This window comes from Heterodontus francisci, chromosome 5 (genome assembly GCF_036365525.1).
Source record: "Heterodontus francisci isolate sHetFra1 chromosome 5, sHetFra1.hap1, whole genome shotgun sequence".
NCBI classification, from domain to species: domain Eukaryota; kingdom Metazoa; phylum Chordata; class Chondrichthyes; order Heterodontiformes; family Heterodontidae; genus Heterodontus; species Heterodontus francisci.
In genome coordinates, this window is record NC_090375.1 from 149,544,762 (window position 1) to 149,565,508 (window position 20,747).

At 45.7% G+C, this 20,747-nt stretch overlaps 1 protein-coding gene across 4 annotated transcripts in view; it reads left to right on the forward strand.

Annotated features, from left to right (window-relative positions):
* The first annotated feature begins 3,845 nt into the window (after window positions 1–3,845).
* LOC137370097 (ras-related protein Ral-A) overlaps window positions 3,846–20,747 on the forward strand; it is a 74,883-nt gene continuing 57,981 nt past the window's right edge. For 2 of the 4 annotated variants that reach the window (XM_068032232.1, XM_068032230.1), the window contains exon 1: window positions 3,846–3,965. The gene's annotated coding sequence lies outside the window, so the exon portion shown is untranslated. Of the gene's footprint in view, window positions 3,966–15,549; window positions 15,595–18,316; window positions 18,365–20,747 lie in introns of those variants that run through there. The other 2 variants (XM_068032233.1, XM_068032231.1) reach the window with 2 other exon arrangements.

Sequence of the window (20,747 nt, forward strand, 5' to 3'; positions counted from 1 at the left end):
TCTTTAACAAAGGATGTGAAGAGGACTGTTCCATATAAGGAACTAGTCACATGACTAACCTGCAGGGCAACCTGGGAGTTTTTTTGAATTTGAACTCCCAACAAAGGGGATTTTGGGACAATGCCGTGTGCTCATGGACTGAGAACATCTCCTCTCCTGCTGTCTATCTCTCAGGGAACTGAAACCATTGAAGGCATGTAAACTCAGAGAGAGAAAAGGTTTCCTACGTGAACAAGGTTTAAGACTAATACTGGGCCCCAACAAAACGCAAGACCGTAATTTCAATCAAGGACTACAGCAAGCTCAAGAAACAGTAGCAAGATATTGCCTCAAACTGTTCTACTTATCTTTTTTTCTGCTCTTTTATGTTCCTATTTTGCATGTTTATATTGTGTGTGCATGCTAGCATGAGCGCGTCGTATATCCGTAGAATTTAAGTTTAAGGTTTTAATAAAATTTCATCTTTCTTCCTTAAACCTGAGAAAGCCTGTGTGAATTGGATTCTTTGTCTTATAATTGGAAAACTGTGAACAAGGATTCACAAAAAAGGGAGCTCAAAACAGTGTATTTAAAATAAAACCCTGTTACAATAAGGCCAGGTGAAGACAGCAAGAGACCCCAAAGCACATTGCTCACCTGGTCACAACACTTAATACAGTCCTAATTGCTCTAAACGTTCCTCATAACTCTTTAGCTAGAGTTGCCACTCTATGGCTAAACCTGCCTAATACTTTTTCTAAAGTTATTTTTTATATTCCTGTTGTAAAAAAAGAGCACAACTGCACATAGTAGAATTCCCTGCAGAAGGAGGCCAACTGGCTATTGCCTGCTCTTTAACTGGAGCCACAAGCTTAGATTTGCCCAAAGTTAATGCCAGCAGTAATTCATTTAAAATACATTTATCAGTGGCAAATAAAATACCAATGATTAGAAAATTTAGACCCCCCCCCCCCCCGTTTGAATTTAATTCCCTAGAATTTTTTTTATAATTTGCCCCACATAATTTCTGCCATTCTAGGTAATCAGATAACCTTCCATGGGAGTGGGCAACTTTAGCTAAAGAGAAGCAGAAAATGCTGGAATCATTCATCAGGTCAGTGTTAAGAACAGATGAGTTAATGCTCCAAGAGTAAAAACATTTGCCAGAACAGGAACAGATTGCAGGCAACCAACATTGAAAATGGAACAAAACAAAGGGATGGGGAGAAAAATAAGAAAAAAAGTGTAACATGCTTGAGTGGAAAAAGGTGATAAAGAAATAGCTAAATTGACATTAACATGAGTTAATAGAAGGCACAGTGAGGAAAATCGTATACAAGAGAGACAAAGAACATTCAAGCAGCTCAGGGGATAGGGGATGAGGCAGGTAGAAATGGAAACAAAAAGGGGGGCAAAGCAGAACAGGAACAAACAATCTGAGAGAATGAAAACAAAATCAACAATAACGGTAAAGCCCATCCATCAGCATGGTGTTTTGCAGCTGCCTACCCTAGGAACATGTCAAGGAGCCTACAGGGTAAGATAAGGCAGAAAAGGAAAGCTATGTCCAACACCGAAAACTCAATACTACAGAAAACTGAGAGGAGTATGGAAAGTGGAGGGGTGAAATCAAAAAGGAAATTAGGAAAGCGAAGAGAAAATATTGAAAGAATATTGGCAAGCAAAATCAAGATGAACCCAAAGATGTTTTGTCAATATATTAAGAGTAAGAGGGTAACTAAGGAGAGAGTAGGGCCCATAAAAGACCAAAAAGATAACCTATGTGTGGGGGCGGATGAGGTTGGCATGGTTCTTAATGAAGACTTTGCGTCTGTCTTCACAAAAGAGGGGGACGATGCAGATATTGTAGTTAAGGAGGAGGAGTATGAAGTATTGGATGTGATAAACATAGGGAGAGAGGAAATATTAATGGGACTAGCATCCTTGAAAGTTGATAAATCACCAGGGCCAGGTGAAATGTACCCTATGCTGTTAAAAGAAGCAAGAGAGGAAATAGCAGGGGTCTGACCATCATTTTCCAGTCCTCACTGGATACAGGTGTGGTGCCGGAGGATTGGAGAACTGTTAACATTGTACGTCTGTCTAAAAAAGGATAGACCAAATAATTACAGGCCAGTCAGTCTAACGTCAGTAGTGGGAAAATCATTGGAATCTATTCTGAAAGACAGGATAAACTGTCATTTAGAAAGGCACAGGTTAATCAAGGATAGTCAGCATGGATTTGTTAAGGGAAGATCTTGTTTGATCAACTTGATCAAATTTTTTGAAGAAGTAACAAGGAAGATAGATGAGGGTAGTGCAGTTGATGTGGTCTACATGGATTTTAGCAAGGCTTTTGACAAGGTCCCACATGGCAGACTGGTGAAAAAATTAAAATCCCATGGATCCAAGGAAATGCAGCAAGGTGGATACAAAATTGGCTCAGTGGCAAGAAGCAAAGGGTAATTGTTGACGGGTATTGTAGAACTGGAAGGCTGTTTCCAGTAGCATTCCGCAGGGCTCAGTAATGGGTCCCCTGCTTTTTGCGGTATATATTAACAGTTTGGTTGTAAATGTAGGGGGCATGATCAAGAAGTTTGCAGACGACACAAAGATTGGCCGTGTGGTGGATAGCGAGGAGGATAGCTGTAGGCTGCAGGAAGATATTGATGCAAAAACAAGAAATGCTGGATTCACTCAGCAGGTCTGGCAGCATATCTGGAAGATATTAATGGTCTGGTCAGATAAGCAGAAAAGTGGCAAATGGAATTCAACCTGGAGAAGAGTGAGGGTGATGCCTTTTGGGACGTCAAACAAGGCAAGGAATACACAATAAATAGGAAAATACTGAGACGTGTAGAGGAAGTGAGGGACCTTGGAGTGAATGTCCACAGATCTCTGAAGGTAGCAGGACAGGTCAATAAGGTGGTTAAGAAGGTATATGGAATCCTTTCCTTTATTAGCTGGGGTACAGAATAGAAGAGCAGGGAGATTATGCTGGAACTGTATAACTCATTGGTCAGGCCACAACTTTGACTGTGTGCAGTTCTGATCATGTCATTACAGAAAGGATGTAATTGCACTAGAGAGGATACAGAAGAGATTTACAAGAATGTTGCCAGGACTGGACAAATGCTGCTATGAGGAAAGATTGGATAGGCTGGGCGCTCTCCTTGGAACAGAGAAGGCTGAAGGGAGATCTGATTGAAATGTACAACATTTTGCGGGGTCTGGATAGAGTGGAGGTGAAGGGTCTATTCACCTTAGCAGAGAGGTGAGTGACTGGGGACATAGATTTAAAGTGATTGGTAGAAACATGAAAGGGGAGATGAGGAAAAACATTTTCACCCAGAGGGTGGTGATGGTCTGGAACTCACTGCCTGAAAGGGTAGTTGAGGCAGAAACCCGCAACTCATTCAAAAGGAGTCTGGATATGCACCTCAACTGCCGTAAACTACAGAGCTACGGACTAAATGCAGGAAGGTGGGATTAGAATAGGTGGATAGTTTTTTCGGCCGGCACAGACATGATGGGCCAACTTGCCTCTTTCCGTGCCTTAAAGCTTCTATGAACCAGTCTGTCCCTCCCACCGGAGGTAAAAGAGATCTGATAGAATGGTGAAAGGAATGCGGTCAATTTTCCATAATAGAGCTGGCGGGAAAGGATTCACTGCTTCCTCCCAAAAGCAACCTATGAGCTTTCAACATTCTCCGACCACGAACATGTCTTTCTCGATGCTATAACCTGCCCTCTCACACTGCCAGCAGTCATATTGCGGAAGCGTTCAACCTCGCTCCTCCTCAGCGCTGAACGCAATTTCCGGTGACGTTGCGGCTGGCTCGCTCTAATCCTGCCCCGCCCTTTTCACGTTAGCGCCGGCGCCGCTCCTTCTTCCGCCATATTAACAGTGATCGGGTGGGGCGGGGGAAGAGCGACTTGTACTTAGCAGCAGCAGCAGTTTTTATAGTCCTTCGGTACAGTGACAGGTGAGTCAGTGTTTTACCTCCTGCTGCGGCCTGAAGTTACGAAGCTTTTCCGAACTGGCAGTTGGTTTCTGTGCGCGCGGCCCCCGTCCCCTTGGGAAGAGTGTGTGATCCCCGCGCCCCCTTTCCCCACCCCTCCGGGGGGAGGCTGCGAGATCCCCCGCGCCCCCTTCCCCCCCCCCCCCCCCCCCCCCCCGGGGGAGGCTGAGAGATCCCCCGCGCCCCCTTTCCCCACCCCTCCGGGGGGAGGCTGCGAGATCCCCCGCGCCCCCTTTCCCCCCCCCCCCCCCCGGGGGAGGCTGAGAGATCCCCCGCGCCCCCTTTCCCCACCCCTCCGGGGGGAGGCTGAGAGATCCCCCGCGCCCCCCTTTCCCCACCCCTCCGGGGGGGAGGCTGCGAGATCCCCCGCGCCCCCTTTCCCCCCCCCCCCCCCCGGGGGAGGCTGAGAGATCCCCCGCGCCCCCTTTCCCCACCCCTCCGGGGGAGGCTGCGAGATCCCCCGCGCCCCCTTTCCCCACCCCTCCGGGGGGAGGCTGAGAGATCCCCCGCGCCCCCTTTCCCCACCCCTCCGGGGGGAGGCTGCGAGATCCCCCGCGCCCCCTTTCCCCCCCCCCCCCCCCGGGGGAGGCTGAGAGATCCCCCGCGCCCCCTTTCCCCACCCCTCCGGGGGGAGGCTGCGAGATCCCCCGCGCCCCCTTCCCCCCCCCCCCCCCCCCCCCGGGGGAGGCTGAGAGATCCCCCGCGCCCCCTTTCCCCACCCCTCCGGGGGAGGCTGAGAGATCCCCCGCGCCCCCTTTCCCCACCCCTCCGGGGGAGGCTGAGAGATCCCCCGCGCCCCCTTTCCCCACCCCTCCGGGGGAGGCTGAGAGATCCCCCGCGCCCCCTTTCCCCACCCCTCCGGGGGAGGCTGAGAGATCCCCCGCGCCCCCTTTCCCCACCCCTCCGGGGGAGGCTGAGAGATCCCCCGCGCCCCCTTTCCCCACCCCTCCGGGGGAGGCTGAGAGATCCCCCGCGCCCCCTTTCCCCACCCCTCCGGGGGAGGCTGAGAGATCCCCCGCGCCCCCTTTCCCCACCCCTCCGGGGGAGGCTGAGAGATCCCCCGCGCCCCCTTCCCCCCCCCCCCCCCCCGGGGGAGGCTGAGAGATCCCCCGCGCCCCCTTTCCCCACCCCCCCCCCCCCGGGGGAGGCTGAGAGATCCCCCGCGCCCCCTTTCCCCACCCCTCCGGGGGGAGGCTGCGAGATCCCCGCGCCCCCTTTCCCACCCCTCCGGGGGGAGGCTGCGAGATCCCCCGCGCCCCCTTTCCCCACCCCTCCGGGGGGAGGCTGCGTGATCCCCCGCGCCCCCTTTCCCCACCCCTCCGGGGGGAGGCTGCGAGATCCCCCGCGCCCCCTTTCCCCACCCTCCGGGGGGAGGCTGCGAGATCCCCCGCGCCCCCTTTCCCCACCCCTCCGGGGGGAGGCTGCGAGATCCCCCGCGCCCCCTTTCCCCCACCCCTCCGGGGGGAGGCTGCGAGATCCCCCGCGCCCCCTTTCCCCACCCCGGGGCAGGCTCGGTGGTCCCTGCTGCCCCTAGGGGGGTGCAGGAACTGTGTGGTGTCCCCCTGCCCCAGCCCCATTGGGGGCAGGGATTAGCAGTGTACTGTTCTTCTCCACCCCTCTCCTGCCTGTGGGGGGTTGCTGTGTGGGTCCCTCCCTGTCCCCAGGGGGTGGGGCTGTGTGATCCCATGGACTCCTGCAGCAAAAGTCTGCTGGGCTGGTTGAAGGTCGGTGCCAGCAGCTGGATTTTATCATCCCTCAACAGCTGCAAATACCCCATTCAATCTCTATGGTGCTGGGTTCATTGATGTGGATAAGCTATGTTAATTTTCAGCACTTTTTGCACAGTTGGAGGCCATTTGGCCCATGTTGCCTGTACCAACTCCCCATCACAATTGCCTATTCTAAAACTATTTTAGTTTCTTTTTTTGTTGTTGTTAGTGTCTTACTGCAGCAATGATTATACTTCCAAAATGTTTTATTGACTGTGTCTTGGGGTGTCCTGGGGTCATGAAAGACACTGTATTGTGTCCCATAAAGCTGAACTGAAGTACGTTTTGAAGCACAGTTGTGTAAGCAGGCATTTTGAGTACAGTAAGGTCCAATAGCAGCAACTAAAATGAATGACTAGTTTTTTTTGTTTTGGGATGAATGTCAGCCAAGATACTAGCAGAACTTTAAGTGTCCAGGAATCTTACATCCATCAGAAGGTACAGACTGACTCTCCATTTAATGTAATCCTTCCTCTGTCCTACATTGGGCTGCCAGTCTAGAATATGTGCTTAAACCCTTGATGCCACAACATTCTCACTTAAAGAGGGTATTAGCAACTGAACCAATGATCATGCGCTTCGATATTTTTCTTTACGTTTACTTTCCTTTTAAAAGCTGCGATTAACTCAGATTGAACACCACTTGTGATAATACATTCCATATCTTAATTCTTTGGGAAAGAATTTTTGATTTCTCCCCTACACCCTTTTGTGCTTGTACTGATTCTGGTTTCTCCCTGGAGGTTAACTGAAACTTCAGATAGAAATTTTTGTTGATTTACTGCAATTATAAAAAAGCTTGTTTGGGGTGTTTTTGTTCCATTGGTTAGACCTCAGCTAGAGTATTGTTCAGTTCGCGGTACCACACTTTAGGAAGAATGTCCATGCCTTGCAGAGGAGATTTACCAGTATAATCACAAGGGGCTTCCGTTATCTGGAGATAATAGAGTAGTTAGGATTGTTCCCCATTGGAACAAGGAAGATTCTGGGCATATTTATAGGGGTGTTCAAAAGTGAGGGCTTTCTTTTTTATTCTTTCATGGGACGTGCATGTCGCTGACAAGGCCAGAATTTATTGCCCATCTCTAATTACCCTTGAAGGTGGTACACCTACGCTACTGTAAGGAAGGTAGTTCCAAGTTTTTGAACCTGTGGCAATGAAGGAATATCGATTATAGTTCCAGTTCAGGATGGTGTGTCGTGTATGATACTGACGACTATGCAATCATCAGTGAACATCCCCACTTCTGACCTTGTGTTTGAGGGAAGCTCACTGACGAAGCAGCTGAAGATGGTTGGGCTGAGGACATGACCCTGAGAAACTACTGCAGTGATATCCTGGGGCTGAGATGATTGGCTTCCAACAACAACCATCTTCCTTTGTGCTAGGTATGACTCCAACCAGTGGAGAGTTTTTTTCCCCCCTGATTCCCATTGACTTCAGTTTTGCTAGGGCTCCTTGATGCCATGCTTGGTTAATGTTGCCTTGATGTCAAGGGCATTTATCCTCACCTCTGGAATTCAGCGCTTTTGTCCATGTTTGTATTAAGGTTGTGGTGAGGTCTGGTGCCAAGTGCCCCTGGAGGAACCCAAGCTGAGCATCATTAAGCAGGTTATTGCTGAGTAAGTGCTGCTTGGTTGACAACACACATCATCTTGCTGATTGAGAGTAGACTGATGGGGTGGTAATTAGCCGGATTGGATTTGTACTGCTTTTTGTGGACAGGACGTACCTGGGGCAATTTTCCCCATTGGTGGATAGATGCCATTGTTGTAGCAATGCTAGAATAGCTTGGCTAAGGACACAGTTAGTTCTGGAACCCAAGTTTTCAGTACTGCAGCCGGGATAGTTTAGAGATACAGCACTGAAACAGGCCCTTCGGCCCACCGAGTCTGTGCCGACCATCAACCACCCATTTATACTAATCCAACACTAATCCCATATTCCTACCACATCCCCACCTGTCCCTATATATTTCCCTACCACCTACCTATACTAGGGGCAATTTATAATGGCCAATTAGCCTATCAACCTGCAAGTCTTTGGCATGTGGGAGGAAACCGGAGTACCCGGAGGAAACCCACGCAGACACAGGGAGAACTTGCAAACTCCGCACAGGCAGTACCCAGAATCGAACCCGGGTCCCTGGAGCTGTGAGGCTGCGGTGCTAACCACTGCGCCACTGTTGTCAGGATTCATTAACCTTTGCTGTATTCAATGCCTTCAGCTGTTTCTTCATTTCGCGTGGAGTGAATTGAATTGGCGAAAGACTGGTACCTGTGACAGAGAACCTCGGAGGAGGCAGAGATGGTTCATCCACTCGGCACTTCAAAGATGGTTGCAAATGTTTTAGCCTAGTCTTTTGTGCTGACATGCTGGGCTCCCAGATAAAGTAAATGGGGTGAAATTGTTTACGCTGGCAGGAGGGTAGGTAACCAGAAGACACAAATTTAAGATAATTGGCAAAAAAAATGCCAGGGGGAGTTGAGAATTTGTTTTGTGCAGTGAGTTGTAATCTGGAATGTAATGCCTGAAATTGGGGTGGAAAAAGATTCATAGTAACTTTCAAAAGGAAATTAGATATACTTGAAAAGGAAAAAAATTCCAGGTCTGTGGGAAAGAGCAGGGGAGTGGGGCTAATTTCCTTTTAATGAGTGTGATTAATTCATTGAACAGCTACTATATGGTAATACCTTCCATATTCTGGTGAGAATTTGAGTCTTTTTTTAACCCCCACCACCACAAAAACTCCTCTTGTCTGTGTCCTAATTCTGTTTTTTTCCTAGTCTTTCAAAGAGCTGGCTCAGGCATGATTGGTTGAATGTGCTGTATGTATGAAGTACATTCTGATGCCTATTTTAAAGAATCTTCTCAATTTTCCCAATGTGTTTTTAAAAAAGCCCAAGAGACAGATTTTCCATAGCAGATTTTGTTGACTCCTGATAGTTCCTATATGTCACTAATGGAAAAGATCCCTGGTTGCCTTTGACTAAATGGCCCATAATTTGTGGTTAAGGGGGAAGTGATAGCAATCGCTGTCGACCTTGAAAGCTGTGCTGAGAGATCTCGAGCTCTGCGCAAGGGCTTAACTCTCAATGTGCAATTTGTTGTAGTATTGTTTAAGGGGGATTCTCAGTGTCTAGCTGCAGTGATGTCATCAACTTGACTAAGTGGTCAGTCACATTAAAGAATTCTCAAACAGCCAGTCATCAGCCAGTGGAGCAGTGATTGACATACAGCAACTTCAGGATTTCCACGTTAATTTGCCAATGTGCTAAATCCTGAAGTTGCGGTTGGCTTCAAAGGGGTAATGGCGAGCGCTGACAGTTCACCTGTCAAAAACTCTGAAATTCCAGGCCATTCTTTTCATTTTAAAGGGGTTGAAGTTCAGATTGAAGTGGGAGATGTAAGATTCTGGGAACCTGCTAGGTACAATATGGTGGGTCTGAGTTTTAAGCAAAACTATATTTCTTTAATGTTTAATTCATTTTTTCTCTTGTGGTTGTCAAGTGAATATTTTTAAACAAAATGCCCTTTCCCAGTATTTTATTCCCTTTTGATCTCTGAAATGTCAGCCATTAGCCCAGTCACTTATCCATTAATACTGCAGAGATGGAAGCTGTTGCTATTATGTCAGACAGCAGGTCAACATATGCAAATTTTCAGTGGGGTAATAACGTTAGATCATTATGGCATGCCAGGTCTTCCGGTCAACTGCCTTTGGAAGCAGGAACTGAGCTATCTTTAATGGGTGGGCCAGTTGGATTTTAATTGGCAGTCTTCCACAGTCTTCTATAAATGAGATGACATTGGACTGCTATCTTGCTTTGTTAGTGTCTGTAGCACATAATGTAGTTTTTTTAAGCAGATACGAAGGTATTATACTGTATGTTTACTAAGGAATGTCAGTTTTTTTTTGATTATGATCAAAATGACACGACATAATATCTCAAGACTGCTTCCTCTGGTTGCTGAGTTTGTGATGAGAGGATTATTAATTTAAAATAGTGAGAAGAGGTTAGAAAAAGTTCTTCACACGGAGGTGGTGAATCAAATGCTTTGCTGCAAGGTGTGGTTGAAGCAGACTTTTGCCTCTTAAGGGAATAGTGCACAAATGTTTTTAAGGCGGAGGAAGTAACAGGGCTTATGAAGTGCCACGGACCTGATACGTTGACTTTCTCCACAAATGCTGTAAGACCTGCTGTTTATTTCCAGCATTTTTTGTTTTTACATTGAACACGCTCTAGAGAGCGAGTGGGGGTGTGGATTAATTTAGGATTGCTCCATAAAGAGCTGTAATCAGCTGTAAATGTGTGGTTCTCTAGCTGCAGTCACATGATTTTAATCTTACTCTGTTACATATAAAAGAGATTTTTTTGTTTGGGTTTAACATGTTCCCATGACAATGGGCTGAATGGCCTCCTTCTGTACTGTAGTTTTTCTATGTTTGGCTTAAACTACTTTAACCCTCAAAAGGAGGGTCTGGATGTGGAATTATCAAGCTTGTTATAAAGTTCTTGTTGACAGATCAGTCCTTGCAGGTCGTGGTTTCCATTTTTTAATTCATTTGTCTCCATGTTTAAAAATTCTTTATTGGTTTCCAAGCTAACCCCTATTCTCTTGTGCAAGATAGGGTGTGACATTTTTAATTTTATTCATTAATGGGGTGTGGTGATGTTGGCAAGGCTAGCATTTATTGCCCATCCATGGTTTCCCTTAAAGTTGGTGGTGAGCCACCTTCTTGAACTATTGTAATCCATGTAGTGAAGGTACCACCCCAAATTCTGCTAGGTAAGGAGTTCCAGGATTTTGACCTTATTTGATGCTAGGAAAGGTGATAAATTTGAGAGTCTGGAAGGCGTGTGACTTAGAAGGGAACTTGGAGGTGGTAGTGTTCCCATGCGCCTTCTACCCTTTTCTTTCTAGGTGGTGGAGATCACAGGTTTGGGAGTTGCTGCAGTACACCTTGATGGTAAAACACCGCAGCCACTGTACACTGGTGGTGGATGGGATGTTGATCGAGCAGACTGCCTTGTCCTCGATGTTGAAGCTGCACTCATCCAGGCAAATGGAGAGTATTACATTGATTCCTGACTTGTGCAAATGGAACTGAACACTGGAATCATCAGTGAACATCCCCCCTTGTCATCTTATGATGGAGGGAAGGTGATGGAGCAACTGAAAATGTTTGGGCCTAGTACACTGCCCTGAGGAACTCTTGCAGTGATGTCCTGGGGCTTCCAATAACTACAGCTGTTTTCCTTTGCCAAACTGAGCATTGAGCACGTTATGGTGCATTAGTGCTGCTTGATAGCCCTGTCAGTGGCACCTTCTATCGCTGAGAGTAGGCTGATGATTGGATTGGATTTGACCACCTTGTACACAGGATATACCTGAACAATTTTACATTTTGTCTAGTAGATAGTATTGTTGTAACTGTACTGGAACAACTTGGCTATGCGTCGGCCAGTTTTGAGCACTGGTCTTCAGCAGTATGATTGAGTTATTGTCAGGCCCTTGGCTTTGCTGTATCCAAGGCGTTCAGTGTTCAGCAAATTGGCTGAAGACTGGCATCTGTGATGCAGGAGTCCTCAGGACGCTGAGATGGATCATCCATTCGGCACTTCTGGCTGAAGATGGTTGCAAACACTTCAGCCTTATTTTTTGAACTCTCATGCTAGGCTTTGCCATCATTGAGGATGGGAATGTTCATGGAGCCGCTTTCTCCCATTGTTTTAATTGTCTGTTGCTAATCACGGGATGTGGCAGGACTGCGGAGCTTTAATCTGATCTGTTAGTTGTGGGATTGCTTAGCTCTGGCTATAGCATGATGCTCTTGCTGTTTATCATGCATGTAGTCCTGTGTTGTAGTTTCTCCAGATTAGTACAATAATTTTCAGGAATGTCTGGTACTACTGCTGGCATGCTCTCTTACAATCCTTCTTGAACCAGGGTTGGTTGCTAGGTTTGATAGTAATAGTGGAATGAGGGATATGCTGGGCCATGAGGTTAGCTTGCAGTTGCTGGTGGCCCATGATGCCTCATGGGTGCCCATGTTTTGAGCTTCCAGATCTGTTTTGAATCAAACCTATTTAGTACAGTAGTACCTCAGAACATGATCAAGGGTGTCCTCAGTATGAAGGTGGGACTTGGTCCCTACGACTGTGCAGTTACCACTCCTGTCATCGACGAATGCATCTGCGACAGATTGAGGACGAGGTCAGAGGTTTTTTTTTGGTTGGTTCTCTCTCCGTCTGCCGCAATCCCAATCTGGCAGGTATGGCCTTCAGGCCTCATTCAGTGGTGGTACTGCTGAACCAGTCTTGGTGATGGCCATTTGAGTCCCCCACCATGAGACTTCATGTCCAGAGTCAATGTTGGAGACTCTTCCATTCGTATACCACTGTACCACCACCTCTGGTGGGTCTGTCCTCCCACTGGGACAGGACATATCTAGGAATAGTGATGGAGGATTCTGGGCATTGGCTGATGGGTATGTTTCTGTGAGTACGAATGTCAGGTTTTTGCTTGACTAGTTAGGGTAACAGTTCTCCCAAATTTGGCACGTCTCCAGATGCTAGTGTGGAAGACTTTGCAGGGTGTGCCTTGTACATATCTTGTGAATATGGCATAATATTGCACTTTATTGACATGGATATTCGAATTTGGCTTGTTACATATGGCAGGTTTGGCCGACTTCTGTACCATAATGTCTCTGGCTGACCTATTTTTTTTTTTACAGTGCATTAAGTTGAGCCCCTGAGCGTCCTTTGCTCTTGTCCGTGTCGCTGTAATTTAAAACAAAGCTGTTTTTTCCCACGAATGTGATACTGAGGGATTTGTAATAGTGCAGTCAGGAGAAGGATGGGTGGGTAGGAAGGGCGCGTTTAACTTCTGTAACAAGGTTAAATCGTCGAGAGGTGTTCTGATGGCTGCTTGAACCCGAACTAGTGAGGTTTCTCCAGATTTTAGCGACCCTAACTTGTTTTTAACAGCATTGGATGTGAGGTTTTCATTATACGCTGCTGGATTTATAAACATAGTTTCATAGGCTTTCAACTTCAGACTGCAAACATTTTTCTTTATATTGCGCTATTGTCTAAGCGATTTGCAGACCTCGGATTTTGTTGTTCTCTTGCTTGTTACAGTAGGAACCACACCCCAGATTAAGGCAGGCGTTAGGGAGCTGCGAAATTAGTGTGCTCTCGAGTCAGTCGAATCGTTGGTTTGTGGAAGAATAGTTTTAATTGTCAGTGGAAATGATCTCAGCACAACTTGGCGGCATTCCGTGTATGTTGCATGCGTTTAGAGGCGACTGCCTAAATGTGTAATGCAGCAAGAATGCCGTGCTCTGGGAGAGCTTGCTGATCCCTAGGAATTGAACTTGGCTGCAGACAGCATTGGTCTTAATGAGGAAAGAAAAGTAATGTGTAATGGCGAAAAAAATTGTGGTGAGGAATGAGAGCTTTTATGTAAAAATTGTCTGACCTATCTAAGATAAGTGCTTCGTTTTTAAATTTTCGCCAGTCCACTGTGTTTTCTCATATGCCTTACCTCCTCCCTCTCCGCCCATACTTATTTTCTGTTTAACTCTCCTCGCGCTCTGCAGTGTCCGTCCTTTGAGACTTCATCCCAGGTGACTGCCAATCTTGCTTTGCACCAGTTACCAGACAAGAGCCTTAGGGTGACTTGGCTGCAGATTTCCCTGGGTTCAGGAGAAATGTCAAGATTTGGTTGTTCATTTGTAGATATGTTTTCAAAAAGGTTCAAATCTAAGACTCATTATGGTCTGGCTTTGATAAGGACACAAATCTCAGGGCTAAGAAGAAAACAAATGGCACTTCAAAGCTTGTCTTTAGTACCCTAATACACCCTGGACAGCTGCCTAGTGTCCTGAATATCTCTAGTACCCCACCTTGTAAATTAGTTTATGGAGTAGAGAGATTCATCACTTGGATTTGTGTTGTGCTTTCAAAGTTGTTAACATCCTAACTACTTTTAAATTTACCTTTTTGCTAATGTAAATTTGTCTAGTGAATTGAAACTGATGCATGTACCTTTTGTGACCTGACTCAATGGCATGATTGATTATGCCATCCTCCATCTCTCCCCTGTGGCACCACCCTCACTTTGTTCCACTGTCTCAACATAGCCAGGTCATTTCCTGCAGTTGGTTCTCTTCCCCCAATGGTTCTTCGAATGCCTCAATGTTGCGTTCTGTGTCCTTTCCTATTCCTCATTGATATGCTGGTCCTTAGTGACCTAATCCTTGAGCACGATATCAGCTTCCACATGTGCAATAGTGACACCAACTCTGCTTCTCCACCATCACCCTCAATTCCATGACAGTTAGTGTGCTGACCAACTGCTTATTCAACATCTTGGGGATGTTCTAACTAATTATTGGTGACACCAAAGCCATGCTGTTCAGGCCATGCTAGAAACTCCACACGAGTTGCTGACTTTTGCCAACCGTCCTTGACTGGTCTTTCACGCTGAACCTGCATAATTCTGAGCTTTCAAGCCACATATCCTAACCACCACCAAGACTGCTTAGGTGAGAGTGACTGCCCTTGACATCAAGGCAGCATTTGACTGAGTATGGCATCAAGAAGCCCGAGCAAAACGGAGGTCAATGGGAATCAGGGGGAACACCCTCTGCTGGCTGGAGTCATACCTAGCGCAAAGGAAGATGGTTGTGGTTGTTGGAGGTCAATCATCTGAGTTCCAGGATATCACTGCAGGAGTTCCTCAGGGTAGTGTCCTAGGCCCAACCATCTTCAGCTGCTTCATCAATGACCTTCCTTCAATCATAAGGTCAGAAGTGGGGATGTTCGCTGATGATTGCACAATGTTCAGTACCATTCGTGACTCCTCAGATACTGAAGCAGTCTGTGACAATATCCAGGCTTGGACTAATAAGGGGCAAGTAACATCCACGCCACACAAGTGCCAGGCAATGACCATCTCCAACAAGAGAGAATCTAACCATCTCCCCTTGACATTCAACGGCATTACCATCGCTGAATGCCCCACTGTCGACATCCTAGGGACTACCATTGACCAGAAACTGAACTGGAATAGCCATATAAATACCATGGCTACAAGAGCAGGTCAGAGGCTAGGAATCCTGAGGCGGGTAACTCACCTCCTGACTTCCCAAAGCCTGTCCACCATCTACAAGGCACAAGACAGGAGTGTGATGCAATACTCTCCACTTGCCTGGATGGGTGCAGCTCCAACAACACTCAAGAAGCTCGACACCATCCAGGACAAAGCAGCCTGCTTGATTGGCTCCCCAGTTACGAACATTCACTCCCTCCACCACCAACGCACAGTGGCAGCAGTGTGTACCATCTACAAGATGCACTGCAGCAATGCACCAAGGCTCCTTAGACAGCACCTTCCAAACCCGTGACCTCTACCAACTAGAAGGACAAGGGCAGCAAATACATGGGAACACCACCACCTGCAAGTTCCCCTCCAAGTCACACACCATCCTGACTTTGAACTATATCGCCGTTCCTTCACTGTCGCTGGGTCAAAATCCTGGAACTCCCTTCCTAACAGCACTGTGGGTCTACCTACCCCAAATGGACTGCAGCGGTTAAGAAGGCAGCTCACCACCACCTTCTCGAGGGCAATTGGGGGTGAGCAACAAATGCTGGCATAGTCAGTGATGCCCACATCCCATGAATGAATTTTTAAAAAAATCTGTAAAAGTAAAATACTGCAGATGCTGAAAATTTGAAATAACAGGAAATGTTGGACATTGCAGGTCTTGCAGCATCTGTGGAGAGAGAAAACGAAGTTAACGTTTCAGGTCTGTGATCTTTCATCAGTGTTATGTCACTAATTTTTATCTTTTTCCACTAACTGAGTATATACTGAGCCTCTCATTGTATTATTGTTTCCTCTATTAATTCCTGCCCCCTATCAGGAAGACATGTTTCAGGATGCATTTCTTGGCCTGCAGTGACTATAGTAAGTATGGTAACAAGATCATTAGTCTATTTCCTGTGATTATGTAACAGCTGAGCCTTTTTTATTTATTCGTGGGATGGGGGCGTCACTAGCTAGGCCAGCATTTATTGCCCTTGAGAAGATGGTGATGAGCTGCCTTGAACTGCTACAGTCCATGTGAGATGTGTACACCCACAGTGCTGTTGGGAAAGGAGTTCCAGGACTTTGACCCAGTGACAGTGAAGGAACAGCAATATAGTTCCAAGTCAGGATGGTGTGTGACTTGGAAGGGAACTTGCAGGTGGTGGTGTTCACATGCATTTACTGCCCTTGACCTTCTAGTTGGTAGAGGTCATGGGTTTGGAAGGTGCTGTCGAAGGAGCCTTGGTGCACTGCTGCAGTGCATCTTGTAGATGGTACACACTGCTGCCACTGTGCGTCGGTGGTGGAGGGAGTGAATGTTTGTAGATGGGGTGCCTATCAAGTGGGCTGCTTTGTCCTGGATGGTGTCGAGCTTCTTGAGTGTTGTTGGAGCTGCACCCATCCAGACAAGTGGAGAGTATTCCATCACACTCCTAACTTGTGCCTTGTAGATGGTGGACAGGCTTTGGGGAGTAGGGAGGTGAGTTACTCGCCTCAGGATTCCTAGCCTCTGACCTGTTCTTGTAGCCACAGTATTTATATGGCTACTCCAGTTCAGTTTCTGGTCAATGGTAGCCCCTAGGATGTCAATAGTGGGGCATTCAGCGATGGTAATGCCGTTGAATGTCATGGGGAGATGGTTAGATTATACCTTGTTGGAGATGGTCATTGCCTGGCACTTGTGTGGCGCGGATGTTACTTGCCAAGCCTGGATATTGTCACAGACTGCTTCAGTATCTGAGGAGTCACGAATGGTACTGAACATTGTGCAATCATCAGCGAACATCCCCACTTCTGACCTTATGATTGAAGGAAGGTCATTGATGAAGCAGCTGAAGATGGTTGGGCCTAGGACACTACCCTGAGGAACTCCTGCAGTGATGTCTTGGAGCTCAGATGATTGACCTCCAACAACCACAACCATCTTCCTTTGTGCTAGGTATGACTCCAGCCAGCAGAGGGTTTTCCCCCTGATTCCCATTGACCTCCGTTTTGCTCGGGCTTCTTGATGCCATACTCGGTCAAATGCTGCCTTGATGTCAAGGGCAGTAACTCTCACCTCACCTCTTGAGTTCAGCTCTTTTGTCCATGTTTGAACCAAGGCTGTAATGAGGTCAGGAGCTGAATTTGTTGCTTTTTGGATTGTTTTCTGCAGTAGAGTCACAGGCACAGTTATTGGGTGTTAAATTTAATGAGTTGTGTGGTGCATATAGATGCGGAGAGAGGACTTTTCTATCATTATGGACTGATTTCAAACTCTAGCTACAGAGGTAAAGGGTTAATCAGCTAACATCTTGACAATTTTTGGTACAACGTGTGCAGTTTTGAAAAATTGTGATTAAATTATGACATAGGGTAGTCAAGGCAGCAATGTATGATAATGGGGGTTGATACATAACCAGAATGTGTTTTTATGGCCATATACAGTATGTGCACTATAAACTTGCACGGTGTAATGCATTTATGTGGGTAGCTTAGTGATAAGCTATCAAATGTGATTTGCAAAGTCTCATAAGGGATGCAAAATCTCAAGTTTTAGAGAGAACTTCTGTTTAATTTGATATGTCCTTTTGGTTATACTGTCGCTGAGTCCACTGTAATCCGTATTGCTCAAACTGCAGCACGATGTTACTCTGTCCTGTCTATTCATGGATAGGTTTTCTAAAAATTTCAGCAGAGGAAATGCACCCCAATAAGTCCTTGTCTATATCATGTAAATTAGCCAGAAGTTGTCTGGCGATGGTATCCCCATGATATCTAGAATTTTACTTAGAATGTATAAAAATACTCAATGTCAATACTTAGACTACATGAAAAAGCTTTTCATTCTGTCCGTTGCAAGGTGATGGAAGACCCTCTCCATATAAAGTCGTCTTAGAGTTGTTGAGGGATGGGCAGGTGACAGTAAGAGAAAACCAAGCTTCTGGAAGTCAGTTTCAGCAATGCTTGTGGGAGGCCCATTGGAGTTCGGAGCAGATAGAGACTAAGTATATGAAGGACTAAGTTGAGTTACAAGTGAGCTGGTGATCAGACTTGTAAGGGACACATTTGCCATGTAACTGCTATTTATTTTCCTGTAGTTGTACTTTTTAATAGTAGCCAGTAGATCTCCTAAATTGTAAAATGTTCAGTGTCATCCTTGGTGAATGTTTTGCCCATTCGTATTGAGCTTGCAGTTTTTAAAAATTCTTTATAATGTATTTTCTTTCTCCTCCCCTCAATCTATATTTGACAAAAATTAAGATTTACTGCAAGTGTTCATGTTGACCAATGGAGATAAGTTACCTGCAGTATCTTCATGACATAACTGAGGGACGAATCCCCTATAAGTTCTTAAAGTGAAAATTTATTCTTGTGTAGACAAGTTGCATACTTTCAGGTCCCCAATCTGCAATTTTAATCATGTTTTAATCTGTCCAAGCTTGGTTGGGAAGTTTCCTTTGACCATAACCACGAACTAGTTCTTACTGCAGAAGCTGGCTTGCATGGTGAGTTGCACTTTTTTGAAATGAGTTTAAAGGAAGATCTTGATTTATGTAATTTGAAGGACCACAACTTTACTATGTTTTTTCCTGTTAGAAACTTTAAAAAAAATAGTTTGTTTTGTAGCAGTTGTCAGTTTTCTTTATTTTTATTTGTGCATCTACTTTTCCCTACCCTCCTGTGCTTTCCCCACCTTTTTTCCCCCCACTAACAAAGTTGATTCTGGTGACTGGAACATTAGGTTGGTTGTACTGTGGTATTCAAGATTAAGATACCCTCAGCCTTTTTAAAAAAAAAATGTTCTTGCATGTGATATGCTGGCAAAACTGTATTTATTATCTCTAGTGGTTCTGAGACAGTGATGGTAGGCTGCCATCTTGAACTGTTGTCCTTGTAATGGTGTTTATAGGTAATTACAGGATTTTGACTCATAATGAACAGCATATGTCCAAGTCAAATGGTGTGCAACTTGGAAGTGATAGTATTCCCATGGTTTGCTGCTCTTTGTCTGAATGGTAAGGGTGATGGGGCTGAAAGGTGCTGTTAAACTAAACTTGGTGAGTTGCTGCAGTCCATTTTGTACGTATTGGGAGCACTGGTGGAGTGGATGGATACTGAGTTCAGAGGCACAAATCAAGCTGATTTCTTTTGTCCTGGCTAGTGTTGAGATTCTTCAATGTTATTGTGGGTGCACCCATCCAAGCAACAACTGGTGCATGTTCCATCTAATTCTGCCTTGAGCCTTGTGGCTAAAAGGAGTCAGATGAACCACTTGATGCATAGCACCCAGCCTCTGTCCTGTCTTTGAATTTAGCTGGTCAATCAGCCATTACAATGTTAACCCTCTAGGATGTTAAGCAGCATTGATTACCATACTATTTTGAAGGTCAGCAGTTATGCCAATAATTCTGGTACAGTAAGTGATTAAAACCATCACTGACACATTTGGTTGTTAATTGCTTTTAAGATTATGGCAATTTGAACTTGAACTCTGAAAATCAGCTGGAGTATGATTCAGTCTTGGCTGGAGTATAGTTCTGTCTCAGCTGTTGTAGTGCCTGATGGAACATCTGTGATTCTGCTTGTAATATGCTTATGTGCTGGCAGAATCTAGTATGACTAATGAATTAAAGTTATTGATTTGATTTTCCTTGAAATATAAACTCGAGTCTCAGGCTCAGCTGGAGAATTGGCTCAGCTGGAGAATTGGCTGTTAACACCAGTTGTACTATATCAGTTGTAGGTGTTGATGTAGGCAGTCAATTTTCTTTTTCCTTTTTTAAAGGCAGAATTTGAAGATAAAATGTTGGAATTTTCTGCAACATTTTAATATCTTTTTCTCCTCCCCACCACAAGAAAAAATGGCATGCTACTGGGGCAAAACTATTCATTGTTGGTTACAAAAGTATCTCCGGATGTAACATTGCTAAATCATTAGCCTTATTGATTAACATTTGTGTTTGAAGTTCTATGTAGAAGGAGCATCTAATTTGTGGTGAAATACTAACAAAATGCATTAATATAGCGCTTTCAACATAAAACTTTCCAAGTTGCTACACAGCATAAACAGACAAAAATTGACACCAAGCCAAAGGAGGAGACAATAGGATAGGTGACTAAAAGCTTGGCCAGAGGTAGAATTTAAGGAGTGTCTTAAAGAAGGAGATACAGATGGAGAGGTTTAGGAGGCAATTCAAACTTTGGGACTGAGACAGCTGAAGGTATGGCTGCCAGTGGTGGAGTGAGGATAGTTGGGGGATGTACTCAAGAGGCTAGAATTGGAAGAATGCAGTGTTCCTGTAGGGTTGTAAGACTGGAGGCAAGTTATAATGGGGAGGAGGTAAGCTGTGGGTGGATTTGAACACTAGGATGAGAACTTTAAAATGGAGGTAATGGTGTAGTGGAAGCTATGGTAGGTCAGTGAGCCCAGGAGTGCTGGGTGAATGAGATGGTGTATTAGGATATGGGGAGCAGCGTTTTGATTGAGCTTAGGTTTATGGAGGGTGGAAAATGGGAGGCCCGCCAGGAGAGGTTTGGAATATTTAGTGTGAAGGTAACAATAGCATGGATGATGGGCTACGGCTTGGGTGGAGCCAGGTGATATTAAAGAAGTGGGAATAGGTGGTCTTAGTGATGGAGAATATAGTGTTTGAAGGTTAGCTCCGTATCAGATAGGATACCGAAGTTACAGTCTGATTCAGCCTGAGACAGCTACCAGAGGAGTATGCAATGGCTGGGGAATGAAACCAAAAACAATGATTCAGTCTTTGTAATGTTTAATTGGAGGAAAGTTTGACTCTTTGAGGACTTGATATTGAATAAGCAGTCTGACAACACCAGCAGTTGAGTCGAGTGAGGTGATGGTGAGGAAACTCAGCGTCCACGTGG